This window comes from Dromaius novaehollandiae, chromosome 10, assembly GCF_036370855.1.
Source record: "Dromaius novaehollandiae isolate bDroNov1 chromosome 10, bDroNov1.hap1, whole genome shotgun sequence".
NCBI lineage: Eukaryota > Metazoa > Chordata > Aves > Casuariiformes > Dromaiidae > Dromaius > Dromaius novaehollandiae.
In genome coordinates, this window is record NC_088107.1 from 3,176,001 (window position 1) to 3,188,423 (window position 12,423).

The 12,423-nt window shown below is 43.4% G+C and overlaps 1 protein-coding gene across 8 annotated transcripts in view; it reads left to right on the forward strand.

Moving 5' to 3' along the window:
• Positions 1-2,821: 2,821 nt before the first annotated feature.
• Positions 2,822-12,423, forward strand: part of DENND4A (DENN domain containing 4A) — a 57,600-nt gene continuing 47,998 nt past the window's right edge. For 2 of the 8 annotated variants that reach the window (XR_010390913.1, XR_010390914.1), the window contains exons 1-2: positions 3,198-3,512; positions 12,040-12,127. The gene's annotated coding sequence lies outside the window, so the exon portion shown is untranslated. Of the gene's footprint in view, positions 2,881-3,197; positions 3,513-3,612; positions 3,940-12,039; positions 12,128-12,423 lie in introns of those variants that run through there. The other 6 variants (XM_026121729.2, XM_026121731.2, XM_064517862.1 and 3 more) reach the window with 5 other exon arrangements.

Sequence of the window (12,423 nt, forward strand, 5' to 3'; positions counted from 1 at the left end):
TTACAGTCATTTTTACCAAGGTTACAGATATGTTGTGTCTCTTTGAAAGATGTTGTTAGATGTTGTTAGGTGCTTTTAGAGCCTCCTTCTCCCCTCCTGTAAACATAAAGGAACTGTGCACATAGTAGAGCCAAGTGAATTAAAAAGGAATAAAATTGGTAAAAGATGGCCAGATTAAGCCCCAAATTGCTCACTTAAGCAACTGAAGTCGTTTTGTCTACGGAAGCCAGTTTCTGCCAGGAAATACTGGGAACAGGTGGGGTTTTTTTGTTTTTTTGTTTTCTTTTTTTTTGAGCACTACTGAAGCCTCATGAATTATAAGTAGTCAAATCTCACAATCCTGGGACAAAGTCTGTGAAAGCTGTGTCCTGGGACAGGGGAGTTCTTGATTCTATTCCCGGCTCTGTCGCTGACCATCTGCCACTTATCCTCTGCCTTGCTTCAATTTACCCATGTGTAAGATGCACTTAAAATAAACTAAACCATTCTTTGAAAATGACTTTAGTACCACAAGCTTGAAATTTTGGTTTGCAACACGGGGGGAAAAAAAATGGTTCCGTGGTTGCCAGTCCATAGAAACCCCATGAATCTCCCTAGCTGCACTCTTGGGGAGGCTAAATGTGACTGACCATGCTCCACCCTGTACTTCACAGGCGGCCGAGTACCACATTAAGCATTCATGTTGCCTGCCCACCTGCAGTACATGCAGTCATTGACTTGTTTAATTAACTCTCACAGTAAGAATCTGATCCAACACTCACTGGAATTAATAGGAAGACTGCTATTGACTTAATGAACTTTGGGTCAGTCTCCGTAGCCCTGCAAAGAGACGGCTGCCTAGAGATCCCTGACGTCTGTGCGAAGGGAAAGGCTTTGCTTACTGACACGTAGATAAGTTTCTGTGCAATGAGCCTGCAGGAGCCGTGCACACAGTGTATCTGTCTCTGCCTGTACAGTAACACTATTCACTGATGCTGCTCTTTATTCAGAAACAAATACTATATTCATTGTTTCTCATCGACCCTTTCACACATGCCATTAGACAAGTCCTAATGTGGAAAATCGATGACAAGCTATACAGGAAGGTTTTCAGGCTAGATATGAGTTAGGAAAGGTGACTTGATAGAGGTGATGACAAGCTAATAACGAAATGGAGCACCACAATTAAATGTGCTAGCGGGGACTCAGGGAATAAATTGTGCCACAGCTAACAGCATAGAGCGAGCAGTAGGTAGGTCACAGAGGGAAAGCAGAAGAGGCTTGATGGGATAGAGTGAGAAGCAGGGGGAGATACAAGACCGAGAAAGACAGGACAGATAAGTGGTGTGGTCAGCTACGATGGTAGGATTGAGCAGGTATTTCTATTGGTATTGTTTGGTGTTTCTATTATGCCTTCCACAGTAAGCTCCTGGTCCCTGACTAAATTTGTTGACGGTGACACAATATGTAATTAACTGCAGATAAATACCAGAAGGACAGAATTGGTGGAGGGAAATAAACAGGTTGGGCTATAAATTAACAAAGTTTTAGCTGTTACATATAGCTCAAAGTATGAAAACTGCCACAGGACGTTTAAGAATGATGTTTCTTTAAAATTTAAGTTTCCACTAGAAACAGTCAAGAATATTCTAACGGTTAGGAACCTAAATTCAGAAAGGTGAACCACTCATAAAACAGCAAATGACTTTCCTCAGTTTACAGGCAGCTGAAACAATACTCTTAGAAGCGGGAACAGACCTCGTTCCTACATCTTGGATGTTAACACTGAAACCTAACAATTATACCTACATGAAAAATGAGCAAGGGCAGACAACACAGAATAGCTTGAATTTAATATCAAAATTATTAACACAAGCCACAAGACAGACTTTTTTATTTATTTGAAAAACATTTCTATTATTAAAATATATCAGAAACTAGGATAGAATTGAGAAAAAAACTCTGCTAGATCACTATATAAGGTAAGGACACACGGCAGACCGTAGACCAGCTTGCTGCAAAACACTGAGCTTTTTGATCTCTCCGCTTATTCCGCTGTATATCGTTGAGGCATAAAATGTCTTTCTGGGTGTGGCTAGAAATTCGTCTTATACAGAAGTAACAAGAAAGGGGCTTACTCTCGGTTTTTTGCAGTCGCGGCCTGACGTGTTCCTTAGTCAGGACGCTGTCTGCTGCGAGCACGGGCGCAGCCCCAGGCCTGGCGCGGAGCTCCGGCGCGTGCGGGCTTGCGCAGGGCCTCTGCCAGGTGAGATGCTGCTGGGGAGAAGGGGTAGAAGAGGCAGCGTCGCTCCTAGGAACAGCTTTATTAATAAAAACGGGGCGGAAAAAGTAGTATTTTGCACTTTCAGCTTGGACGTTGTCCCACTTGATTGGGTTGTCAAGAAGGGTGAGGTAAAGCACTGTAGGAGGTTTGAACATACTTAAGAAGCATTTACAGTCCAAATTCAGAACTCATTACACGAGTTTTCTCTCTTCCTAATGAACCACATCTAAACCCCAGCTCCAAATATTCGGAACTGGGGGAAACTTGAATTCAAAGCCAAAATGGTATGTGTTGAGCCTAACCCTAAACATGACTTCAAAAATAGCATATTGGCAAAAACAAATTAAAATACAGGATTACAGTACATAAACAAAATGCCAGAGAAGTAGTATTTTTGTGTTGGTACAAGCAGCAGCGCTGGCTTCGCTGTACTCGGCAGCCCCTTGACACACTGCACTGATCTCGGCCGCATGCTCTCAAGGACTATTTTTGTCTCTGGTTCTTTTATAGCCTTTGATGCAACAACCTGGCGTGGGTTACATCAAGCCTGCAGAAGACTCCCCGCATTGCCTCCCCTCGCCTCCCCGCTCCGGGGCCTGCCGACTCGGGCACCGCAGGTGAGGCAGGGCTGGAGGTCGCGTTTGGGCCGGGGGAATTGATTTCTGGTTAAAGCAAAGGCGCTACCTGCGAAGGAGAGAGGGAGCCGCGGGCCAGGGAGGGAGCAGAGGCAACCGAGGGGGCCGCACGGTGCGTTTGAAACGGTAATGAAGGAGGGGGGGTGTCGATGTAGCTGCTCCCCCCGTCGCGGTTGAGGGAGGAGCCGCCGGCTCCCCACCGAGGAGGGGAAGGGGGCGGGGGGGGCCGCCGGGCGGCCGTTGAGCGGCGCGTGGCGCGGCGATAACGCGCCCCCCCCCTTCCCGCCCGTGAGGGGCGGAGCGGCGGGTGACCGCCCGCGTCTCCCCGCGCTGGTCACGAGTCGGCGCCCGCCTCGCCCCCGCCTGCCCGTGACGGCCAAGATGGCGGCGCGAGGAGGCGGCGCGCAGGGGAGGGGGGATCCCGCCTGAGACGCCCACACGGCGGGGAGGCGGCCGAGGCGAGTCGGGCTCCGTTAGGATGCGATAAGGGCGCGGGGACCCAGCGCGCTCCCCCTTCCCCTCCTCCCCGCCGCCCGCTCCGGCTCCGCGGCTCCGGGGATAGGAGGCGCCGGCGGCCGTTCCCCTGGCCGCGGGGAGCGCGGCCCCCGCCTGAGGTGAGGGCTGCGGGGGCGGCGAGGGAGCGCGCCGGGCTGTCACGGCGGCGGCGGGCGGGGGGGGGGTCGTTGCTAGCGGATATCGCGGAGCGTCGCGATACGGGCGCTATCGCGAGCCCGTGCAGGCGGCGAAGGGGCTTCCGCCTGCCCTCGCCTCCCTCCCGGCCGGGCACGGGGAGGCGCCCCAGCCGGCCGCCGCGGGGGGCCCTCGCCGCCCCCCTCCCCGCGCCGCGCGGGGGACGCGGTAACTTTCCGTCGCGTCGCCGAGAGGCGGCGGAGGGGAGAAACTTTCTCCCGCGTCGCCCCCCGCGGCCGCCCCCGGCCTGGGCGGCGGGGCCTGGGGCTCGCGGCGGCGCGGGGCGCTGCCTGCGCCCGGCCATGTTACCGCGGCGGCGCCGGGCGGCTGCCGGCGGAGGGACTTGTTGAGGTTCGTGTCCCCGAAATGCGGCGTTTCCCCCCTGGCGCGCGCCCTGTCAGCCGCTGTCGCCGGGCCTCGCCGCGCGCGCTCTGTCGCGACTTTCCCCTCGGCCTGGCGGCGTGTGGAGAGCGGCCCTGGCGTTTTGGTTCTCGTTCCGCCGCGGCGTCCGTGCATAGCGCGGATTGTTGGCCGGGCTGCGATAATATTTAATGACTTCTCGGCGCTGCCGGTGCGTCTGGGATAATCGCTAACTGCTGACTTAAAAATATGCTGCGTCTGAGAATGTCACTGTGCTAGAAACGAGGTCTCGGCTTGGCGCTTAGCTCTGAAGCTTAATTTTTGAATTAACTGAGTGGAAACATAGTGTTCTGGACAGCTTTTTATTTAATTTTGCCTTTTTTCTTTTTTTTTATTTGAAACTGTTGCTCAACTAGAGATTTCTGAAAAAAGTGTTACATTACGGTACCTAATCTTTAACTTTCTGAATGATTAAGCACAAATATTTAATCTTGGCAAGTATCTGCGGTGGTTTAGGGAAACTAATTGAGTTAGTCTAGCCAAGGAAGGCCGAGGGGGAGTAAATGGATTATTTCTGGTTTGTGTGTCAAACGTAAGAGTCTTACTTTATAAGAGTCTCCCCTTTCTCCTTTCTTTTTTAAAATTTTATCTATTTAGAGTATTGGTGAAACTTGATCCTATTGTAGAGCACTAGGGAATCTGTAGTCTTATTTAAAATGCATGTTAAGATGGAACTGCATCTCTAGTAAATGCAGCTTGGTTTTTTGGAAGTAATCCTAAGGTTCACTGAATTTGTTTAATTATCAAAAATACAGCATTAAAGTTTTTGTGGTTAGTTTTTGGGGAAAAGGGATAAATTGCATGGAATAATGTAAAAGGTAGAAAAAGAACAAAGAAAATCAAGTTTCTTAGCAGCCTTAGGAGCTTCTATCAAGTACAGTATTTTACTTATTCTAAAAACGTTAGGGTCTGGTTGCATGAGGTGTGTTCCTCAAGTTTATGAGCAGCTTCTCTTCCTTTGGAGCATGCTTTACCCAAAAGTCTCCTCTAAATAGTGAAATTACTAAAAACTACCACAAAAGATCTGGTTCTGCAAGTTGTAAGCTAAAAGCTGGTGTGACCTTTTTTTTAAAACACAGGCTTATTTAGTAATGTTTTTCCAATAGTAAAGATATTTGTACACTTGAGTTTTCGTACTTGCTGTAGCAGTACGGCTGCAGTTTCACATTTCTTGCGACCAGCTTGTTCTTTACTTGGATGTTACACACCTGCATGGAACTTAATGGAATTTCTATACGCGTCAATGGCACTATTAGCGATTTTGTAGTTATAGCCAGAGTTAACTATTAATTAGCACAGGCATAAATATTAAATTGACAGAGCCTGGCCTATACTATAGGGCTCACATGAGCGTAGCTGATGAGGTGCAAGCATTATGAATTACGTAGATAACCAGGCTGCATTTAACATATGTGCTTGAAAGAGAAGGTAGTGAGGTAGAGTGCAGAGCCCCTGTTGATGCTCTGTTAATTACACAGAAGAGCATGAAGTCATGTCAGGAAGATATCTTAATACTACTGCTTTGTGTCACTCTTAAGAGGAGTTGTGGGACACCACTGTTCAGAAGCAGGTCTGGAAATTCTTAATTTGCAGGATTTTGCATCGAAGGATTTATTCATCTCAGGGTAAATTGCTGCTGTAAGGTGTGATGGAAAACCTGTTTTGTGAATCTTCAGTAGAGAAGGCAATATCTAGATCAAGCTGAGTAACGATAATGGCATTTGTTGGTCTTGAGGTTTTAAAATTGGAAAAAGTTTGCGGTGTTGCTTAAATATTCACTGTTCCGTTTCCTTTGCACTTAGCAATTGAATTGGAATTAGTTTTGCAAGTCATAGTAGGTTGAAATGCTCCTTATAACAGTGGTTGTAGAAACAGTTACAGTCGTGGTTAAAATCACAGCAGCACGCTGTAGAAAGCGACTAGTAGAATAATTAGTCAAAAACTTTTCTGAATCCTAAATGACTACTGAAATGAAGACTTCCAGAAGGTCTTTTCATTCATTGTCCTTTCCTCAATTTTGACCTTAACTTTTTGGTCATGCTGACAACATATTTAAAAGTTTGAGGCTAAAATGTTGCACAACTTATTTTGGATCTAACAAAGAAGAGTTGATGTAACCTTGTTCAAACATAATGTTTTAGTTATTGGTCGTTTCCAAGTATCTTGCTGTCCGACAAAGAGTTCTAGTAGCTCAGGTCTTGACACATCCTGACCTGTGGATTTAAGATGTTTGTCCTGAAGTTTCCTGGAAAGAACTATCGCACTTCTTAAATGGAGGGGAAAGAAATAGAAGTGGTTTGATGTCTTTTTTTTATTTGGTTAAGTGCCTTAAATTGCATCATGTTCTGTAATGTGGATTGATATATTTCCAGTTTCATTCTCATATTTATTGAAGTGTTTCAATCGGGTTTCTCTGTGATATACTGAAATCTCAGTGTATTTTTCTTAATGCTGAGTATCTCAAAACAAATACTCCCCCCACCCCCAACCTCTGAAGATCTGTATTACCTTCGAAGAATGGTTAGGTTGTGCTTACACAAGAAATAAGGGTGGTGGTGTGGTTTAGAGGGCTGAGTCACACTCTTCCCTCATCTTTCTGCCATAGCCTTACTGGGTGGTCTTGGACAAGAATGCAGAAACAGAGGCCCTGCCTCTCTTCTCTTATACATCTATTTGGTGTATAAATAATATTTGCTACTGTGGGCACAAATGATGATACAAATTTTATGACATATTAAATACAGCAAATCCTTGCAAATCCCCTGTGAGCTAAAGCAGTTATGCTTTGCTTTAATTGAGGATAGCTAACAGGTAGGAGATGAATATGTATAAACAGTGAATGGATCACTGCTGCTCAGTTTCTGAACTGTTCAACTATTGAAAATGAGGTATTTTTAACAATGGTGTTTACCAAGAAATTACTTAAAGCAAATGCTCTTCTTTGCTGTATTGCATAATAAGCCTTGGATGTTTTGTGTTGTGCTCCATTTCAGGCTTCATCTGTGCCTCATTTGGAGATGCTTTGCTGATGTGCGTGTGCTTGTAAGGTTCCCACACAGTCTATACAGTAAAACTGAAAATGTACAGTGAAGGCTACGTGAGGGAGTGGTGCAGAGAGGTTTGATCTATAGCAGTCATTTTGGTAGCAACCTATGGTGCAAAACAGTCATTGGTGGTTCCCTAAAGAGCTCAGCAACGATCGTCAGAGGAAATTGTGGAGGAGAAGTAGAAATGAAAGGCTTCGGAAAGTTTTGTTCCTACTCTTAAATGGCACGTTATTCACTTTCCAAAGTGTCCTTTCCAGCATTGGTTAGAGGGTTACTGTAGAGACTGGGATGGAGTGAAATTTAAGTAGGCAATCATGTGGGGAAGGGGTAGAGAAAAAAAAGGTAGGAATTGTGATATAAAAATAGGAAGAGCAAAGTGGAGTGTAAAGAGTAAGCTAGACAATTATATCCCCACCATTTAATCTGTACTTTAAAATTTGTTTTGATTTTTGTGGGGGGAAGATCAGGAAAAATCATTAATATTAATTTAATATTTATTAATCAAAGTATTTATATTTAACTTTCTGAAATAAAGGTGGAAAAACAGCAAATGTGTTGTATAAATTATATGTGCATCTATGCAAATGCATCTGTGCAAATGAAAAAGTCCCCAGAGAAATCTCTTCTTTGTGCAAGCATTATACAAACAAGGGGATTGTAGGCCAGACTCTGACTTTTGGTTATATCTTGAGCTTCAGAAGAAATGTGTGGACGTAGTTATTCTGAATTCACAACTGTAAAACTGAGATCAGGATTTGGTCCAGCTTTTGTAGCTTCCATATGTCAGCAAGATCACCTGCATAATATTTTGACTATAAAATTACAGTGAAAGAACCAGTCGTCTCCAGCTTCTTTAAGTGCAAAAAAAAAAAAAAAAATTCTTAGCAGAGAATTGTCAGTTAAATCCCAGTAAAGGAGCAGTTTTCTAACAAGTTGTATGACTTTGTAGTTGTCTTGTATGCTGGACTCCTATTCAGGACAACGAAGAGTTCGTTCTGTGGAGCGCTAGCGGCAAACCCTTCAGTGAGTACTTCTCTCTTAATACTTAGCACGCAGGGTGACTCTCCCTGACTTGTTACACTTCAGCCTTTCTTTAAAGGGCATAGTTACATAATAATTTTGGCCCAAAAGATGGGGAAGGGTTTTTAGGATCTCTGTTCTATGTTACAGAAAGATATTTTGAGCTAGCTTTGGGATCCCGAAGTGGTGTAGTTGCATCAGGATATCATTGTGCATAAGCTAATGTAGTGTGGTTATCAGGGGGGAACGCTACTTTAATGTTGCTTTAAACTACTTTGATACCTGACCTAGCTAGGAAGCTGTGTCACAGCAATGCGTGTTGCTGGATAGTTGAACTTGTAGCAGTGTAAGTTTATCTACATTCTCAATTTTTCCATGGAGCAGAAAGTGACCATTTTGCTAACTGGACATATTAGATGAGAGGCCAATTAGTCTGCGTTATCACCCTGTTAAACCTTTCCAGTGTGGTGCAGATCATTTGCTAGTGGCAGTTACAGCCCTGCAGCTGCAGTCTATGCATGTCATTTGCTCAGTGCCTTTGATCTGCAGCATGACTGGGTCTGGTTTTCCTACCTGCCGCGATGTTTTTGCTGGCCAGCGTCAGAAAAGACGTCAAGTGTTCTAAGTCCTGATTAAACGAGATGTTAAAATGCAGCAAAAAGTTCAGAAGCACCCCCCCACACACATACCACTATGAGTTCAGATTTGTAATGTAGGTAGAGGAAGGTTTCACAACTAACCTGAAATGGGCATGCGTGCCCAAACACGGCTGCATGAAAGCAGAGCTCTTCTGACAGTCTTTCCATGCACATTGACAATTGCAGTGAGAGCTTTGGGTTTTGAAGCTTAATATTAGAAGATTTGCTGCTTTCATTTGCTTTTATCTACTGTGCCAAGGGAAAGAGAATATTCTGTTTGGGGGACTTTTCCTTTTAAAAAGTTGTTGTATAATAAATACTTGTGCGTATTTAAAAAAAAAAAAAAAAAGAAAAAAAAAGACTCGCCACCCTCTTGAACTGTGTTTTGGATGAAGTAATATTTACATTTTATAGCATTTACCTTGGCTTCCCTCCCCCTCCTTTCCTATGTATTGATTTCTGCATCCCTCCTTACAAACACAGTTGTACCTCAGAAATTATTTTTATTTTGAAGTTGTACTTTCTGGCCATGAATACTGTAATTTAAAATGAAAAAATTGAAGTTTTAGAACTAGCCTTGTTAAGACTTCTCTCTGTCGTGCATCTCATGGGATACTCGTGCGTAACTTTTTGAATTTCTGTAGATAAGGTTGAATGTCATGGAATTTTGCTGTGGTGCAACTGTAATGAGCACCTAAGCAGTGACAGGCTCTGTCAACCCTTTTATTGAGAATAAAAACAGCATCGAAGAACAAATGAATTAAAGAATTGGTGGGTGATTGTGGAGAGTATGGGAGACATACAAAATGCCTCATCTTTCCCTTGGCATGAAATCTCTTCCTTCCTGCTTCCTCTCTGCCAGTTATTCTGCTTCCGCTGCTTCCTCCTTTCAGCTTTGATATTCTAGATGGCCAGTTCTTGTTGATTCACTGCAGCAATCCCACTGAATCTCGATTAGCCTCTCAATTTAACCCTAATTTCTATTTGTCCTAGGCCCTGCTGAACAAATCTGCCTATCCTTCGGTTTTTGGCCTCCGTTCTTATTTTCTGCTCCCAAACTCATTGTGCTGTGTTCTGTTCCCTGAGCTCTTACCCAGCACTTTTCTGTTTCCCAGGCACCTCTTAGAGACCCTTTGGTGCCAAGTTTTCTGCAGCTCTCTTGATTGTCTCGGCTGCTGTTTGAATTAGAGTGTATTGACTATGACTTGATATGAACAATTGTGAACAGGCCTACAAAAGTTGAACAGCAATTCTGGTCTAGCAGTGTAGCAGCAGAACAATGTTTTTTTTCATAGGCCAGTATTTTTCTTAGCAGTAGTACTGCTACTGATGCAGCACTGAACTGAAGAGAGCTTAGTGGAGGCCAGTGGCTTCTTGTTAATTCCTGTATTGTCTAACCTTACTGAGCACAGATGTATGTGATAGAGTCTCTACAAAGTAGTGCCAGTGATCACTTTAACCCTATTTATTAGTGATTTTTCCTATTGCTGTTGCTTGTTGAACTGTATTAGCAGGAAATCTGAAGAAAGGGAAGTACAGATGATGCCCTACTAAAAAAAAAGCTGCCTGCTATATGGGCGTGATAATGTGTTCCTCAAAGTGAAGGAGTAGATCTTTTACTTGATAGATGGTGGACAACAAACTAATTGTAAACGTAATTGTCTACATCCAGTTGTGGGGAAGGCATGTTTTACTAAGGGCAAATGCTATAAGGTTGAGCAGCAAGTATGCTGGCAGCAGCATTCACTGTTCCTTGTGATGCTTAAATGTTTATTTTCCCCCAGTAACTCTTCTCGTTGGTTTTCAAGATATTTGACTAGGAAAGATGATGCATTTTGAAGTGTCTGCAGGGAAGTTGCTCATGTTTGATGCTGCTTATTTGTTAGACTTCTTACAAGTTTCCTTGAGGCTTGCAGATGATACGTGAAATGAGGTTTCCCATTCTTTGCTCCTGGACACTTTGTGTTACAGATCAGAAGGTTACTGGACTAAATATGTCGTGCTATTGTTGCATGCTTTCCTGTTTGGTAGTCTTGTTTAGAAGTGTTTACAAGCCAGGTACTAGAGGGTAAGTAGTCCATAGATTAGAAAGACTTAACCAAGGGTTGGATTCACTCTCTGGGCTATCATCCTGCACTCTGTGCTGTGGGAGTATCCATGTAAAAATATTGATTGCTTCTGCATGATATGAAATGAGTTTTGAGGTTTTGAATAAAACCTCGAACTTTGTGTTCCTGAAAATATATTTCTGATAATTTAGTATAGTGTTTTTTCCTCAAAACTTTTAACTTTAGTAATGGAAGCAAATACTCTTTCAGTTCATAGTTTGGATAAATCCTCTCGAGATACATGTTTCTTCTTAGCCTTGTCTGTGTTGCACTTTGTTTTCTGAAGTTTTCTGACAGTAATCTTCTAAGGATGTACTTCAGATCTTGGCAAGTGGAAGCCTCACTTCAGACAAAGTTTATTTTTGTTTTTTTTTCACTACAGCCTTGCTGATGCTAACTCTGAGTAGTTCTGGGAAACAGAAGACTGAGTGTTGCTTGTGAAGTACTCCTGAATCATGGTGGAAAGCCCGTGCTTCAGAGGGTCCGAGTGTAGCACAGGCTGCCTGGCTTGTACATGCCTCAGTGGAAAGCACAAGCTCAAGTTAGCTGTGATCATACCGATATTTAAAAGTGGAAGTGGTAACTGAGAAAATAGTGAGATAAAAAGCTAAGTGTATCATATCTGAAGAAAAAGTGTTTATCGTGACAGTAAATAGCAAGAAGAGTCTAAGCGTAGCAGGAAGAATGGGGAATTAAGGTAGCTGGATGAAAGAGTAGATATGTATTGTTGCTAGCGGACTGAGAAGGATCTGCTCAAATATCAGAATCGTGCAAAGAGGAGTGATGTTTTAAAATAGACTCTGAAAGGTTATTGGGCTAAACAAAGAAGCACTTCCATAGCTGGCTAACCTCTTCTCTGAATAGACATGGAAAGTATTTACTGTCATCAGAAAATAGTGGAAGAGTTCAAGTCATTTGAAGTGGCTAGCTCAAATAACCATTGTTCTGTTTATTTTGATTGTTTCTTTTAAAGCATTAAATGTATTACGTGACAATTCTGAAATGTCAGTACAGCACAAGACAATATTTTGTTTTTAAGTAAGTTAAAACCTGGTTTCATGTTTAATAGTTAAGTGACGAGCAATCTTGTCTTAGCAAGTGAATCTTAAAGCAAATCACAATACTCGTTTAATGTGATTGGTGCAGTAGAGTGTATAGTAAGTATAACTTTCAACAAAATTGCATGCTGTTTAATTTTTGTTTTTACTATATCTATAGGGAATGAAACTTTAGCAAGAAGTCTCTTTGTCCAGGCCTGGCTAGAAGCGAGAGAAGCAAAGTGTAGAAGAAATGCCCTGATGAGAAGGTAGGGAAGAAACTGAAAGAGTTTTTAACAGACTTCTGATTTTGAGAGAATTCCTATAATGTTTGAGGTGCTTCTATTTTACTTGCTTCCAGGATTGTTCATTTGCTGTGAAGAATATACAGGGGGAAAAGACTTATCTTTCAGATCTGACAGGCAATTTGAAAGTGCAGGGAAGTGGTGAAGTTTTTTCCCCAAGTAATTGCGGTTATTTGCAGGTTCTCCACATTGCTGAGCTCTCATGTGATTTGTGCAGTGTCATGGCTGAGAAGTGGTTCTGAGTTGCTGTAGTGGGACTG